Source organism: Manis javanica, chromosome 15 (genome assembly GCF_040802235.1).
Source record: "Manis javanica isolate MJ-LG chromosome 15, MJ_LKY, whole genome shotgun sequence".
NCBI classification, from domain to species: Eukaryota; Metazoa; Chordata; class Mammalia; order Pholidota; family Manidae; genus Manis; species Manis javanica.
This window is the reverse complement of record NC_133170.1, coordinates 34,272,609-34,289,804: the sequence shown is the minus strand read 5'-3', so window position 1 is coordinate 34,289,804 and position 17,196 is coordinate 34,272,609. Positions and strand designations below refer to the sequence as shown.

General features: G+C 42.8%; 1 pseudogene; it reads left to right on the top strand.

The window, feature by feature from the left end:
* The first annotated feature begins 306 nt into the window (after window positions 1-306).
* Window positions 307-14,065, top strand: LOC140846382 (hydroxylysine kinase-like; annotated as a pseudogene).
* The last annotated feature ends 3,131 nt before the right edge of the window (window positions 14,066-17,196 follow it).

Below are 17,196 nucleotides of genomic sequence, written 5' to 3'. Positions count from 1 at the left end.
GAAGATGCCTTTGTAGTAAAGTGTCAGAAACTGCTGCAGGAGAGCCTGATGCCAAACTCTGCTGGGGAAACAATCCACCGTGCACTGAGGGGACCCTCCGTGAGAGAATACTCGGCTGCTTTCGCCTTGCATGCAATTTGCTCGTACGTGGTAAGGAAAACAGTAAACATTGCAGCAGAAGGCGGTCTTCTCTGTACGCCCTCTATCTCAAAGGCATAAGTGGGCTGCGAATAGGCCTTTGCACTAGCCAAACAGGAAGTTGCAGAACAAGATGCTTTGAAATAACAGCAGGGGAGGCAAGTCAGCATGGATTCAGCTCATGTGAGTGAAAGAAACCAGTGCAGGATGGCCCAATCAAGGAATCATTGAAGCCGTTGCAGTGGAGGCTGAAGCTGAGCTTGCAATGTGCTTCCCAAGTCTGTCGTGTGTGCCTGCACTCTAAGCGCCTGAGTGAATTCTGCTGTGTAGAGCTCTCTTTCGCTGAGTGGCGGGCGCTCGCTTGGGTGAAATCATTTAACGTGAGGCCTTGCTGAGGAAGCCTGTCTGAGAAATGCCCGCATACAACGAATTCACCTTGCAGTGTGCTTTCCGCGTCTGTCCTGTGTGCCTGCACTCTTAAGAGCCTGAGTGAAGTCTGCTGCGTAGAGCTCTCTTTCGCTGAGCGGCGGGCGCTCGCTTTGTTGGCCTAATTTAACGTGACGCCTTACTGAGGAAGCCTGTCTGAAAAATGCCCCCAAAGAACGAATTCACCTTGCAGTGTGCTTTCCGTGTCTGACCTGTGTGCCTGCACTCTTAAGAGCCCGAGTGAAGTCTGCTGTGTAGAGCTCTCTTTCGCTGAATGGCGGGCGCTCGTTTGAGTATCCTAATTTAACGTGAGGCCTTGCTGAGGAAGCCTGTCAGAAAAGTGCCCGCATACAACGAATGCAGCTTCCAATGCGCTTTCCGTGTCTGTCCTGTGTGCCTGAACTCTCAGCGCCTGAGAGATGTCCGCTGTGTAGAGCTCTCTATTGCAGTGCGGCGTGCACTCTCTTGGGTGGCCATAAACGTGAGGCCTTGCTGAGGCTGAGCCTGGCTGTCAGAAAAAATGCCCGCATACAACGAATTCAGCTTGCAATGTGCTTCCCGTGTCTGTCCTGTGTTCCTGCACTCTCAGCGCCTGAGTGAATTCTGATGTGTAGAGCTCTCTTTCGCTGAGTGGCGGGCGCTCGCATGGGTGGACTAATTTAATGTGACGCCTTGCTGAGGAAGCCTGTCAGAAAAATGCCCGCATACAACGAATTCACCTTGCACTGTGCTTTCCGTGTCTGTCCTGTGTGCCTGCACTCTAAGCGCATGAGTGACGTCTGCTGTGTAGAGCTCTCTTTCGCTGAGTGGCAGGCGCTCGCTTGAGTGGCCTAATTTATCGTGAGACCTTGCTGAGGAATTCAGCTTGTAAGTTCTAAAAGTCGCTTTTCTGTGCTCTGACGTGGCTGCTTCAGAGAGGCCCAGGTTGGTCTGTGGGGTATGTAAGCCGGTCTCCCATGCCACAGTCTGAGCTTTGAAAACTGAGTGAGTGCCCATTTGCTTCAGTCCCCAACCATCATGTCAGCAAGAGGTGTGTGTGTGTGTGTGTGTGTGTGTGTGTGTGTGTGTGTGTGTGTGTGCAAGCTTCTCCAAAGCCTGTGGCGGATGGGACCTAAGCCTCAGGGCTGTTGTCCTGCAGAGAAGGATCTGAGGTTGTCTCAGTTCAAGTCATTTCCTGCCCAGCCATATCCGGACTGGCAGCTAAACACTGCTGTGTCGAGGCGAGCGAGCTTCTTATATACACTTATACTCCCAGACACAAGGATACTATGAAGAGGTCTTCTGCCCAGCCTCAGGGGAAGAGGCAGGGCAAGTTGCTTTCTGTACAGCATTCATTGGAAGCAGGACGTTTGGAAGTTCTTTTCCACAGGTGAAAAGCAGGCAGCACGTGGAGCCTCCTTCAAGTACGCTCCTCTTTATGGCTAGTGAAGCTTAGTTCAAAGCTGCAATGGGAATTGTTGTGGGGTAACTGCGCTCTAACTTCACGCTCTAACACTTTGAGTTACTTTCTCCTAACTCATACAGAGTGGAATCGCCAAACGTAGGTGTGCATGGTGTCCTCTCTGAATCCTGCTTAAGTCCAAGAGATACGTGTGCTGTGAATAGGACTTGCAACTAGTTAAAAGGAAGATGCTGTTGGGACTCCTTCAGCTGATCATCCTTTCATCAGAACAAAGCTCTTCTCTGGGCCAGAACTCTATCAGCCCGAGAATGAACCATGTGCAGCACAGCTCTCTCTCTTTGGTGATCTGCAGGGAGAAACCATCGCTTGCTGCGATTCAATAGCTAAATGCTTAAGGGCAGTCCTAAGACTTCTGCATTCAAGCACACTGAAGAAGGCCTTTCGTGCTTGGCTGTTTTCTCCACAGGTTTGGAATCATCCCGGAGGTCCTGGTTTCCAGGGGCTCCTAGAAGAGGACGCAGAGAACCGGAGTGTCCTGGTGAGTTAAAGCAATGCCGTGAAGATGCCTTTGTAGTAAAGTGTCAGAAACTGCCGCAGAAGAGCCTCACGCCAAACTCTGCTGGGGAAACAATCCACTGTGCACCGAGGAGACCCTCCTCGAGAGAACGCTATGCTGATTTCCCCTTGCATGCAACTTGCTCCTGTGTGGTACAGAAAACCCTGTAAACATTGCAGTAGAAGGTTATATATACACTTGAACTCTTTTGTGCTTTTTGTGTTGGTTGTGTGTGTAGTGTGCTGTATGTGTGGTTGGTATATGGGAGTGAGTGATTTGTGGGTTATTTTGTGATTTCTGAGCAGTTATGTGCCTTGATGTGCTTAGTACCATTCTCTGTTGTGGCACGCTGTGTGCGCTGTGTTCTTGAGTGTTTTAAGATATATTGCCTATGGCCTGCGGGACTTGCTTGTCTTCTGCGTTGTGTGTATTTTGAATGTAATCTGTGTGGTATATGTTCCTTAATGCTTGATGAGTGCACATTTCTGTGCATTTTCACTCTGTGTTGTGTTATGTGAGATGTTGGTATTTGTGTGCTGTGTGTGTTGAGTGGTGCTTTGTGCATTGTGTATTTCAACTTTTTGAGGAGTTATCTGTTGGCCGTTGCATATGTTGTGTGTTTGGTGTGTGGCTTCCAGTCTAATGTTTAGTGTGAAATGTGTCTGGTCTTTCTGTTGTCTGTAGTGTTATGTATTGTGCTCTGGGTTGTGTGAGTGCTGTCTTTAGGCTTTCTTTGTGTTAGATACTGGGTAGATGCCTGGTGGGCTGTGTAATTTGAGCATCGTGTGTAATGTTCAGTTAGCCTTGTGTTGGACATGCTGTGTGCATGCGTATGTTGTGCGTTTGTGGGTTTTCGTTTGTGCTGTCTGCGTGTGGGTCTGTGTGTGCTCTGTATTGTATGCTTGTGGTTGTGCGTGTTGTGTGTAGTGCGTTCTATGTGTGTTGTATGTGTTTTCGTCAGTTGTGTGTATTCGTATGTGTTGTGTCAGTTTTGTGTGTGTGACTGTGATTTGTTGTTGTGTTAGAGAGACTATGTGTGTGTGTTAGGTGCTTGAGTTATGCATATGATGTGAGATGTGTTGTCTGCATGTGGTTGTGCCTGTTTTGTACGTGTCTTGTGTACAGCATGTTGTCTGTGCAATGTTTTTCGTGTGTACGTATTGTGAGGAGCAGTTATGTGCTTTTCAAGGGTGTGGCATGTCTATTGTGTCTGTTGTGTTGCGTGTTTCTGTGTTCTTTGTGTGTACTTCGTTGTGCTCCTGTGTGAGGATGTATGGGTGGTGTGTCTGTGCGTGACTGTGTGTGTAGTGTGTGAAATGTGTGCTACTTGTCTTCTTTGTTGGTCACATGTGTTTTGCCTATGGATTTGGGAGTGTTGTCTGTGTTGTGAGTCGTGATACTTTCTGTGCGTGTTGCTTGTGTGTGTCGTGTGATGTGTTGTTCTGTGATTTGTGTTTGTGTTGTGTGTGTTCTACTCTGCGTGTTCTGTGGTCTGTGTGTTTTGAAAGTTGAGTGAAATATTGTGTGTTATGACTGATACCTTTGTGTATATGTTGTTTCGCATTGTGCATTGTGTGAGGCGCTGTGTGCTTCAAGCAGACATTACACAGCCACTTAAGTAGGCCATGGTCCTGACAGCAGAAGCCCCAGGCAAAGGTTTCCAGTCTCCAGGTCATGCAAGGGTGCATTAAACTCAATGTAGATGAACACTCTTTAGTGAATATAATAGAATGTCAGACCCCAGAGCACATTATCTGTAAGGGTCTCCATGTTGTTTACTGAGGCTTTTCGTTTGTGTGGGCTTTCTGTACACTGGTTGCAAAGTAAAATGTATTTCTCACTTGAGATTCCAACAAATCGGAAAGTTACTCTGCGTAGTGACCACCAAGAAGCTTCTAGCACTCTGTGAGGGTCTGGGCTGTATGTCAGGAGACCCAGGCCCTCCCTTAGCCCCATAGTCATGACTAATTATCCATCTCAACTTCAGTTTCCCCATTTGGGTAATGTGGCTCAAAGCCATTTAGAACTTTAGAGTGGTCCAACACTACTCTAGAATTTTCGACCCTATGAGCATTCTTTTATTCAGCACATACTGCTTGAGCAGGGCCTTCTATATGTCAGCCACTGTTCTAGGCATGGGGACACAGATCACACTGAACAAAACAGACCAAAACAAGCTCCTTCCCATAGTGAGGCTTACCGTCTAGTGAGAGTAGACACGAAGGTTAGAAGTGAATCACGGTGTATGTTAGCAACGTGTGCCAGGTGCTAAGGAAGAAACAGGCAGGGAAGAGGGCTATGAAGTATTGGATAGAGGGCTGAGATTTTAGGTTAGGTGGCTGTGGAGTCTGACCACAAAAGGTGACTTTTGTGTACCTGGTAGGAAAGAGGATGCTAGCCATATGGATATATGGAGAAGAGGGTCCAGGGAGAAGGAAAGAGCAGTGTGAAGGCTGTAAGCTGTAAATGTCCCTGGCATGTCCTGGAACAGCAGGGCACCCATTGTGGCTGGAGGACAGGGAGGAAAGTAGTAGAAGAAGCCAGAGAGGCACAAGAAGCACATGGCAAGCTGTGTGGGACAGAGCAGGGTTCTTCAGATCCGCCTCCAGTTCCTTTTGTTGCTCGGTATTACCTATCCCTTCGCTGTTTCAGGACAAGTGGGTGCTGTCATAACTGAGATCCTGTGCAGGCACGACATTACCAGCATTTGGTGGATCAACACGCGTGGAACAGGTCGACAGCCCTCAGCCTGGCAGTTCCCAGCACCGCCTGCCCTTGGGCCTCGCTTTGCTCGAGCAGGAGTTGCTCTAATGCCGAGCCTATGTTTCTCACTTTTGATTTAGAAATTCCATCACCCAAAGTTAAGTAGTCTCCATCGGGAGAACTTCATCTGGAATCTGAAAAATGTACCTCTTCTGGAGAAATATCTGCATGTCTTGGGCCCAAGTCGAAATACATTGTCAAACAGGTCCTTCAGCTGTTCAAGAATGAAGTAATGACCAAATTCAGTCATTTTCGAGAATGTGAGTATTCCCCCACTCAAGAAAGTATTTTTATTGATACATAAATTGTCAAACCTTGAACTGTCAGAAAAGTGTGAAGGTTCACCGAGCTTTATGAAATCTTAAAATTTTTCCTTATTTGCTTCTGTTGCTTTTTAGAGAATAATTCCTTCCCCAAAACTGATATATTCAAAACCAACTCTACACTTCACATGATTCCACACTCCCTTCTACATGCATGTTTTAATATTATTACTACAAATGTAGAGTAATATTTTACATATTGTCAAGCCTCAGATAAATATCACACTCTGTAATATTCTACAACTTGCCATTTTTTATTCATTATGTTTCTCAGATTGATCCGTTACATATATATAGTTCCAGTTCATTTAGTCCATTAGTTATAAATGGTGAAACTGTTCCATACTATGTATATGCCATAATTTATCTGAACATGCTATAATTTTGTTGTTCCATTCTCTTAGTGGAATTTTAGGTTGGCTCCCAGATTCTGCTATATACATACTATGCTCCACGGGAATCCTAGTGCCTGTCTCCTTATTTACAGTGACAACAGTTTTCTAGGGTGTAACTAGCATGGAGTTTGGTCAAAGAAAAGGAACTGAGGCACAGTTTTAGAAGGCCTGTCATGGACAGTGTGTGTCCCTGTCTTAGTGTGCTCAGGCTGCCATAACAAAATACCACAGACTGGGTGGCTTGAAGAACAGAAAACAATTTTCCCCCAGTTATGGGAGTGTAGAGTCCAAGCTCAGGGCGCCAGCTTGGTCAGGTTCTGATAATTCTCTTCGTGGCTCACAGACGGCCACCCTCCCTGTCCTTACATGAGGCAGACAAAGCGAGCAAGCTCTCTGGTGTCTCTGATCCCATCATGAGGGCCCCACCCTCGTGCCCTTGTCTGAACCTGATCATCTCCCAAAGACCCAGCACCAAACACCAGCACACTGGGAGGTAGGGCTTCAAGGCATTCGTTTTGGGGAACATAGCACAGTTGAGCTGATAGTACTTAGTGTGAACAAATATAAGGTGGTAGCATAAAAGCATATTTATTCCTTTTTCCTCTTCAAACCTATGTCTGCCCCCCTTCCCCTAGCCCAGTTGTTTTCATTTAAATGGTATCCACCATTCATCTAGTTGATTTGGTAAAAAACCTAGGGGTCATCAGCTTTGATTTTGTTCTTTCTCTCACACCTAATACCCAAACTCTATAGATTCTAACTTCAAAAGACACCCTACATCTCTCCACTTACCTCATATGTGATACTACCACTAAGTCCAGCTGCCACTGGTTCTCACCAGGATTATTGTAGTAGCCTCCTATCTGGTTCCTGCTCCCATCTGTCTCCCTATAGCACATATACACTTGTGCGCTGCCACCACCTTTTTTCTATACTTTATATTACTTTTGTAAGATTCTCCATGTGTTGCATGTGGTTCTAGTTTGTTAACTTTTATAACTAGAGTATTCTATTCATAAATATACTACACTTTAGTTAGTCTACTCTTACAAGGTATTTGAGGTGTTTCCCATTTTGATCTATGTAGAACAGTGCTGCTATGAATATTCTTGTCCCTTGGTATATATGTTCATGTGTTCTTTGTGTGTATGACTTCATGAGTTCTGGGTTAGGAATGCTCTGTCATAGGACATCTCTATATTCAATGTTACTGAGTCAAGCCAAATAGGTTTCCAAGGTAGTTGTGTGACATTATACTACTGCTAGCAGAATATTGTTTTCATTGCTCTACACCCTTGGTGTTATCAGACTTTTAAATGTTTGCCAATCTTATGTGTGACTAATGGTTTCTCTCTGTGGCTTTAATATACATTTCCCTATTTATTAGCTGTTGGTTTAAATTCTTTCACGAAGTGTCAGCTTTTCTTTGGGGATTTTTTTCTCATTGATTTTAGAAGTTGAAAATACTTTCTTGATACAAGTCCTTTGTTGGTTATATGTGTTACAGATAGTTTGTCCCATTCTGTGGCTTCTCTTTTCACTCTATGATGTGTTTTGGTGAACAATCCTTAATTTATTGGTATCGAATATATCAACCATTTGCTGTGTGGTTGTTGTTTTGTGCCTTGTGTAGAATATTTTCCATACCTTGTGGTCATGAAGATATTCCCCTATAGTATGTTTCTAAAGTTTTATAATTTTTGTCTTTCATAGTAGATCTATAATCCATCTAAAATTTATTTATATATTTGTTGTGTATTTTTCATATGGCTGATAAATCTTCTTGATTATCAAAAAGACAGGCTTTCTCCCTTTGTTCTGTAGTGCCCCCATTATTGTGAATAATGTGATGCTTTTGGACTCTGTTGTTCTGCTGGTCTGTCTATCTCTGTATCCATACCTGTGTATCAGCTGGGCTAGATTATGCTGCAGTAACAAATAACCCTCAAAGTCTTGTGGAATGAAATGAAGGCTCACTTCCCATGTCAAGCTGTGTGATTATCATGGATTTTCCAGGGTTCTGTTCTATGTAGTCTTGCTTTGGGATTTAGATGGATGGAACTTCCACCAACTGGAGTATTCCTATGCTTTGGAGAAAGAATATAATAAATTATACACTAGCTCTTAAAACTCAGCCATGAAGTGATGTCACTCCTCTTCATATGTCAATTACAAAATAAGTCACACACAACTTTCTGAGGAACAGAGAAGTGTAACACAGCATGTTCATGGAAAAAGATAATTGGAATATTTGTTAGTATCCCTAAATTTTACCATACTATCTTATTCTCTCTCTTTCAGTCCTCATATCTGGAAGACATGTCCTGGCACCTTCGTGCTCTTTTATAAGAGAGTCTTGACTGTCTTTGGTCCTTTACTTTTCCATATTAACTTTGAAATCAGGTATGGCATGTTCAAAAAAATTTTTGAGATTTGGCTGCATTTGGATTGAATTTGTGTATATCTAAATTTGGTGAAAATGGATATTAATTATAGTATATTTATGTTTGTTTATATTATGTTTGAATAATCTAATCCATGAACATTGGTTTATCTCTCCATTAATAGAGCTCTATACAAGATACATATGGTGAAATGTTTAATCACCTTTATGATTGATTTATATTGTACTTACATTATGAGCAGAGAACATACGTTATGTCAGTGGTGTTTTCTTCAATGATGGAAATGTTCTATTTCTGCACTGCCCAGTACATTAGCTTCTATGTGGCTACTGAGCACTCGAAATCTGACTAGTGCATCTAAGGAACTGGATTTTCTATTTTATTTAATCTTAATAATTTTAAATGGTAACGTGGCTACCTTATAGGGCAGTCAGATCTTTATAACTTCAGTACTTTGAAATTTCTTAAAATTTACTTTTAATGCAGCATCTGGTAGAAATTTTTTTCCATTCTTCAATTTTTTTATTAGACATCATTGATATTCATTCTTGTAAAGGTTTCACACGAAAAACATTGTGATTACTACAGTGACCCATATCATCAAGTACCTCCAACACACTATTGTAGTCACTGTCTATCAGTGTAGTAAGATGCCACAGAGTCATACTTGTCTTCTCTGTGCTACTCTGTTTTCCCCGTGACCCCCCCCATGCACAATGTACACTAGTCATGAAACCCCTCAATACCCTTCTCCCTTCCTCCCCACCCACCCTCACCCACCCCTCCCCTTAGGTAACCACTAGTCCCTTCTTGGAGTCTGTGAGTCTGCTGCTGTTTTATTCCTTCAATTTTGCTTTGTTGTTATACTCCACAAATGTGAGAAATCACTTGGTACTTGTCTTTCTCCGCCTGGCTTATTTCACTGAGCACAATACCTTCTAGCTCCATCCATGTTGTTGCAAATGGTAGGATTTGTTTTCTTCTTATGGCTGAATAATATTCCATTGTGTGTATGTGCCACATCTTCTTTATCCATTCATCTATGATGGACACTTAGGTTGTTTCTATATCTTGGCTATTGGAAATAGTGCTGTGACAAATACAGGGGTGCATATGTCTTTTTGAATCTGGGATCTTGTTTTCTTTGGGTTAATTCCTAGGAGTGGAATTCCCAGGTCAAATGGTATTTCTATTTTTAGTTTTCTGAGGAACCTCCATATTGCTTTCCACAATGGTTGAATTAATTAACATTCCCACCAGCAGTGTAGGAGGGTTCCCCTTTCTCTGCATCCTCGCCAGCATTTGTTGTTCCTTTTTTTTTTTGATGTTGGCCTTCCTAACTGGTGTGAGGTGATATCTTATTGTGGTTTTAATTTACATTTCCCTCATAATTATCCATGTGGAGCATCTTTTCATATACCTATTGGCTATCTGAATTTCTTCTTTGTAGAAGTGTCTGTTCAGATCCTCTGCAGCATCTGGTAAAATTTTAAATTGGTTCATATATGCTTAAAAATCTAGCTTATTCTGTAGTTGTAGGCTGCAGAGTCATATGTATATACTAATAAGTCAAGTTTGTTACCCTGTTTAGGTTTTATATGTTATTGACATTTTTTTTGGATGCTAATTCTAACAATTACTTAAAAGCTCTCTTAAATCTCCTCCCACTATGTTCCTGGACTATCTATTTTTCACTTTTGTTTCTGTAAAGTTTTGTTTTCTTTTTTTTGAGACAATGTGCACATAAAATTAGAATTGTTGTATTACTAGCAAATTTAGCCTTTTGTCATTATGAAGTTTCCCTCTTTATCTTTTTTTTGCCTGGATTCTTTTTGCTTTAGTTTCTATTACACTTGATGATATATACCTTTCCTATTTATTTTTTTATTTTTGAATTTTTCCAGTTTCAACATTTTTCTTTTCTTTGCCCCCTCTTCTTTCAAGCTGACTATTTTTCAGTTAACTTTTTTTGTCATTCTATTTCTTTTCTCTACAGAAGTTTGGAAAGTATATACGCTCTTTCTGTTCTTTGAGTGATTACCTGAGAAATTCTAATATGCAATTTTAACTATCAGAGCCTAATATTATTCAAGATGATAAAATGACCTTACAATACTTACATTTATATTTTCCCTGACTCATATGCTTTTGTTTTAGTAAACTTTAATTCTATATTTTTATATCCCCCCAAAACATTATTTCTGTTTTATATGAATTTGTTTAGATTTACTCATGTATTGGCTTCCTATCTTCCAGCACACCCAAAATTCTGTCTGGAATCATTTTCATCATGCCTGAAACACATTCTTTAAAATTTTCTTTAATGCCGTTTTCTAATGATGAATGCTATGATTTTATTTGTCTGAAAATGTTTTTATTTTATCTTCATTCTTGAAAGATATTTTTCACAGCCTGTAGGATTTTAAGTTTGAGGCTTTTAGAATTTTAGAATTCTACTGTCCTCTAGCTGCCATCAGTCTGTTTCTCCTTTGAAGGCAGTCTTTTTCCTATTAGGTTGCTTTTAAGATGTTTTGTTTTTCATAAATGATTTTTTTCCCTTAATTTGCCTGGGTTTCTAAAACCTGTGTGTGGCTATTGTCTTTTATCAGTTACAGAAAATTCTTTCCTTAGCTCCATTCTCTCTGTCTTCTCTTCTTGGAACTCCAATTAAACTGGTGTTAGGCCTTCTTGCTGAGTCCACCATGCCTCTTATCTTCTCATCTGTGTGTGTGTTTCTAAAATCTTTTTCTCTGTCCATGCTATATGTTGGATAATTTTCTAATCTATCCTCTAGTTTATTGATTCTCTTTTTAGGTATGTGTATTCTGTTAAACCCATTCACTGCATTCTTAATTTCATTCATTGTATTTATCAGTTTTTGAAGTTCTTCTTGATTATTGTTCCAGAATAGTTGCCTTGTGGCCAGAGAACATACTATGTATCAGCACACAAGGAAGTAAGATACCATGAGCACGAGTCAGAGGAAACTGACTGGAAACTGAACCAAAGATTTCAACAGCTGGAAGGATTCGAATATATTCGTACAGCAGCCTGGTTTGGCATTTGGTTTCAGGGCTCTGTTTTTGTCCTTCTGTGTCCTTGAATTGATAGAAGATTTTATCATCCTTTTATGGGTTGGGGGACCTTATCACTGCTCCCAGTTTCATGCAGTGAGCCTTTTAACCAACTGGCATTTTTGCACTTCCAGTTCTGGTTCTCCCAGGGGCAAAGTGCTTTGCTGCCCTACAGCGCAGCAGGCAGACCTGTGGCTTAAGTGCTGCCCCCTGCTCGGCACTCATACTCTGTTCTTCAGTGTGTGGATCTGCTTGTTTTTGAGGTTGTTTGTATCTTTGTTATATCTTTTTATTATTATCATTGCTGTGGATATTGAGCATGGAGGTTATCAAAGAATGAATTCACTCTGCCATCTCTGTGAGAAGTCCTTCATTTCTTTCTTTAATTATCAAATTGAACTACTTTTGTCATTTCATGCCAGGCATTAATTAGCTGTGTCACTTCTTTATAGGCCATTGAACATGTGAATAGAAGCAATGAGGTGAGAAAGGAGGAGAGGTATCCATATATACAGATTGCATTCATGAAGTGACATATTTAATAGATTCTAAGCACCACTTGATTGCTTAAGGGGTGCCATTACTTTTTAACCTCTGAGGAAGAAAAAGCATTGACAGTGAAACTATGGCATCAGTTGTATGATGCTTCCAACTTTCAGAAACATTTAGTTGAGAATCTGTAGTTTATGGTAATGTTTTTTGTTTCCTCATGCACCCACTGTACCACTTTAGTTTAGCATGATTTAAACAATCTTAAGTCTTATAGAAGAGATCAGCATTAAACTTAGAAAATAATATTATGGACTTTATATTGCAAGTTTATTATTAAGTACATGACTCACTGCTTCAGCACTTACAGATGTTCCTATCTCCCTCTATCCTTAAAAGTTTAAATCAGTGTTTCTCAAACCTTCTGTGGTGAAAGACAAGTTGGGGTTTCTTTTCCCTGACCTACTGCAGCCTGCTGCATGGTCATACTGTCTCACTGGCTTGCACCACAGGTGACTTACCATGTGAGTTTGACAAGACTCTGACTGGGTAATGCTCTGCTAATGAATTAAAGCCAGTGATCACACTCTTAGGTGATAAAGTACTATAACATTTTCTAAACATGCCTAATTTCTGTTTTAATCTCACAGTCTAGTGAGTCTGTGGTGAACACTGGTCACAGACCCCTACTTCAAGTAGTGCTGACTTAAGATATCACCATCTATTTCCATAATCAAAAGACTGAGGAAATTCAGAATTATTTTGTCATCAGACTTTATTTTTTGAAATCTTACACTGAAGATGTATCTGGTCCGTCCTGGGGCTCTGCTTCTTATAATAATATGAACACATGCCTGTTCATTTTCAATGTTCCTGGTTTGGGGCAGTTGTCCTTTTCCCTTTATTTGGCTGGTGGTCGAAATCTGGGGTTTGCAATGACTGCAGCATCCATTTACTGGTCTTGTATTGTTGAGAAGCAGAAACAAAAACAGCCACTGAAATAAACTGCTTTTACCCTTTTCAGGAGAATTTATTTTATTTCAAGAAAAATAAGGTTTGGCTCTATCTCTGGCTGCTCATGTAATTGAGTGAGTGGCCATGCCTGGGAAAGAGAGAAGGGAAGAGAATGAGCTGGGGTATTAAATAATTTTTCACATGGCTGGATTTTTCTCTTTTCAGGTATCAATCATGGAGATCTTAATGACCATAACATTTTAATGGAGTCCAGCAAGTCAGCATTTGGAGATGTCATACATCAAGTGTCTGGGATTTTAGACTTTGACGACATGAGCTATGGCTACTATGTGTTTGAAGTGGCGATCGCCATCATGTACATGATGATTGAAAGCGAGAATCCTATGCATGTAGAAGGTCATGTCCTTGCAGGGTTTGAAAGTGTAATCCCATTGACACCTGTAGAAAGGGGTGCTTTGTTTTTACTTGTATGCAGTCGCTTCTGTCAGTCACTTGTCATAGCCTTATACTCTTGCCAACTACACCCAGAGAATGAATAATATCTCATGGTTACTGCAAAAACAGGGTGGAAGCACTTACAGCAAATGTTTGACATGGGTCAGAAAGCTGTAGAAGAAATCTGGTTTGAAACTGCAAAGTCCTATGAATCTGGGATCTCCATGTGAGTAGGTAAAAGTTCACGTTAATCGGGATAATTAAAAATCCAATACCTCCTTAGGCAGATTGTTTCTGAGAGCTGTGCCTCTGGTTTCTACAGCAGCCAGGGCCTCCTGAGAGCACCCAGATGTGTTTCCCACAGGCCGTCCATTGATGTCCCAAAGCACAGCCCTGATATTCTCTGGGGTGGCAAGCTTTGGATCTCCATGGGGGAGGGGATTGGAACCCCATTTATTAGGTCTATCTGCAGTCTGTGAAAATTCCACCCACAAGGGAAGTGAGCATGTCAACTACCAGTGCTGAATAGATTGTGTTGGCTATAAATTCTCACTCTGCATATCTGTCTGTGTCTCCTTGTGTCTCTTTCTCTGTGTCTTGCAAACACACATCTCATAAAAGGGACACAGATGCATCTGAAAATCATGTGGGGTAAAAAACCATTTTGAACAATAGGGTTGATTTCAGTAGTTCTTTTCCTTGATTCCTTCCTTCTGCTTGAAGTTACTTCCCTAGTATACTCCTGAAGGAGAGTTTCTGGACCCACTAGATTTCTGCCTATGTTTGCCACATGTATGTGACCAGAGCCTACAAGTAATAAAATAAGTCTTATATTTGCTAATTGAATGTATATATAGGCACATTATATCTGCCTTTCTGCCTATATCTGCAGCCTCCTTCCTATGTCTATAGATCACATCTCTCTGTAGGTGTGTCTAGTCCTAAGTTCCCTCCACATCTCTCTTCCTCTAGGCTCCTTTTCTCCATGTCACTATAAGTAGAGATCTATCAATCTACTTTTACAGAGGGGAAGAGTCTGTTTCAGGGGCCAGACATGGTGATGCATAGCTTCTGAAACAAGCAGCTGGCCTCTCTGGCCTCAGGACAAATGGACTTTAGGTGTGGCAGAGAAAGCCACATGGAAAGATGGCTCTTAATAAGGTGGGCCTGTGGGAATTAGAAAAGTTTAGTTTGCTAAAATATAATTCATTTTGAGATTTCCTGCATTTCAGGGCTTTAGGAGGGAGAACGTCTGAGAGACTGGGACTTGACTGACTTAGGCAGAATACCTGATGCACAGAGAATGTGTTCACCATTTCCTTCCAAATTCAAGAACTGATTCAGGTGGTATGATATTAAACTTCTCTGTTACTCTGATGCATGGGGAAAGTATGGTAAAAGACAATGAAAACCTTTAGATAAAAAGAGTATTATATTTCACTCATATTTTCATGGTTCTGGAGGCCAGTAAAGCACACTGCTAGCAGGTGTCAGAATTTTCAGGAATTCGTGGCACATCTCCAGTGATTGCGCCCTCCTGTTGTTTTTCTCTTTCCCACCTTTGTAGTGACATTCTCTTGTGTTTGGAGATCTCACCATTCAGTTCATTTATTTGTATTTTCCCATTGACCTGGGGGTTTAGGTTAAGGGTTTAGGATGGTCTGGGCCTCATTCCTGACCATGGGCTCCTAAAGCCCTGGGAATTTTCTGGGTAATAGCAGCATTTTTTATTGCAAGTAGGTGGTTCTGGGTGGGCTCTGCTCGGGTGCCTGACAGGCAGAAAGCCCAAGCCATAACTAGAAGATTGGAAATTTCAGCCTCACCCCTCCATTCGCCAGAGAAAGGGGAGTGGATAAAAACAGTTAATAATAGGTCATACCTGTTGTCTCAAAATTTGGAGTTTGGAGAGCTTCAAGTTTGGTGAACACATCTATGTGGTGTACTGGGAGGGCAATGAGTCCCAACCCCACAGGGAAGAATGAAGCCTTTTGCTGGCCCAAAGGCGATCCCTCACATTAACGAAGAAAGTGTTAGAAACCACTTCTCACCTGGGGTAGACATTCTGTAACCTCCATTGATCAAGGCACCATCCTCACTGGGCAAATCGTACAAGTCTTAATGAAATGTGATGGATGTACCCCAGTTTGCTAATGCATTCATCTACTGAAGCACATCCTGATTTCCTTAGGTTTTTAGCCATTATGAATAGAGGTACTGTGTAAATTGCATGGTGGATTTGGTTGAGACATAGTTTTTCAAAACAGTTGTCTAAATACCAGAGATGCAATTCTTGCATCCTAAGGTGAGACTTATCTTTTCAATGGTAAAATAATTTTTAATGGTTCTTTTTTGTTTTATGGATTTTTGTATATATTGAGTACAAATACTTTATGAAATATGTATTTGCCAATATTTTATCCCAGTGTGTAACTTGTGTTTGGGTTTTTTGAACAAGGTTTTTTAGAGTAGAAATCTTAATTCTATAAAGCCCACATTATGTATTATTTTTCTTTTTTGTATAGGTTTTTGGTGTTGGGGGTTAAAAGTCATCAGCAGTAGTGTACAGATTTTCTTGCTTTTACGTAGAATTTTTATAACTTGCACCTAAAAATTGTCTATGGAGAATTTTGAGTGAATTTTTGTGTAAGTTGTAAATCTTGTGCATATCTTCATTGCATTCTGTATGTTCTCCAACAAATTATAGAAGACACGGGAAATTCCTGCAAATTGCTGTTTGATTTTCTAAAATTTGGTGATTCATCAGTTGAGTCACGAGGGGGCGCCGCTTTCCCTGAGCTGTGAGCGTTCGTCCTATATCACATAAAACTTAGAAATAAGTGGATGTACTCTGCCCACGGTGGCCCGCAGGCGACGCCTTTGCCCTCTCTGTGGACCTGCGTGGCGCATACGCGGTCAGGCCCCGGGACTTCCCCTCTGACGCTGGCGGGAGCCGGGATTCCTCGGGCTCCAGTGCGGCTCCGTCCGGGACACCGCCGGCCGCGGCCACCGTGAAAGCTCGGTTTTCTGTGGAGCCGCGGGACGGAAAGGTGAGGAGAGGCTCCCCGTGCGTCGCCTGCCGAGCGCTCCACCTCAGGGGCTGGGGGAGGAAGGCCTGCAGCGGGGAAAGGGGTCTTGGCAGAATTTGGGGGAGCGGCGGGTGGAGTTCAGGGTGCGGGCGAGTCTGGGATGCGGCTGAGCCCGTGCTGGGGCGCGGCAGGGCCTTGGCGGGTGAGTGGCGCCCAGCGCGTCCCCGGGAGCCCGTGAGGTGGGTGGATTGGCCACACCTGCGGGACGCCCTCAGGGCTTCAGGCGTCCTTCCTGACGAAGCTCTGGGACGGTAATGGGGCGGAGGGGACTTGGCTGCTGAATGGCCCGCTTATCCAGGGCTCAGGCCTTCCAGTGCGCTGAGCACACAGGGTGGGTTCCTGGGAAGGGTCCCCAGTGTGGGGGCCGCCTGGAATGCTCCCCGGAGCGCAGCGCGGCGCTGACCCAGCCCAGCTTCCCCAGGGCGGGGGCGGGGGCCGGGGCGGCGGGCCCCCCCTTTGGCCTGTGCCTGGGGCCTTGTGAGCCTCCGCCCCGGGCAGAGTCGGTTTGGGGAGGCAGAGGGCTCCCCGTGTCCTGTTTCCACACCCGCGTCTACTTGGGCGCCACGCGGGGTCTCGGTTGCTGCAGCCCCGCAGTGTAATGGGGTGAAAAGGCGCCATGCTCCTGCTCCGCTTTCCCAGGACGGCTGTGCGAATGGGGTCCCCGCGGTCCCATCCAGCCTGTGGGGTGTTTGCTTTGTTTCTGTGAGAAGTGCCATGAAATTTTGGTGA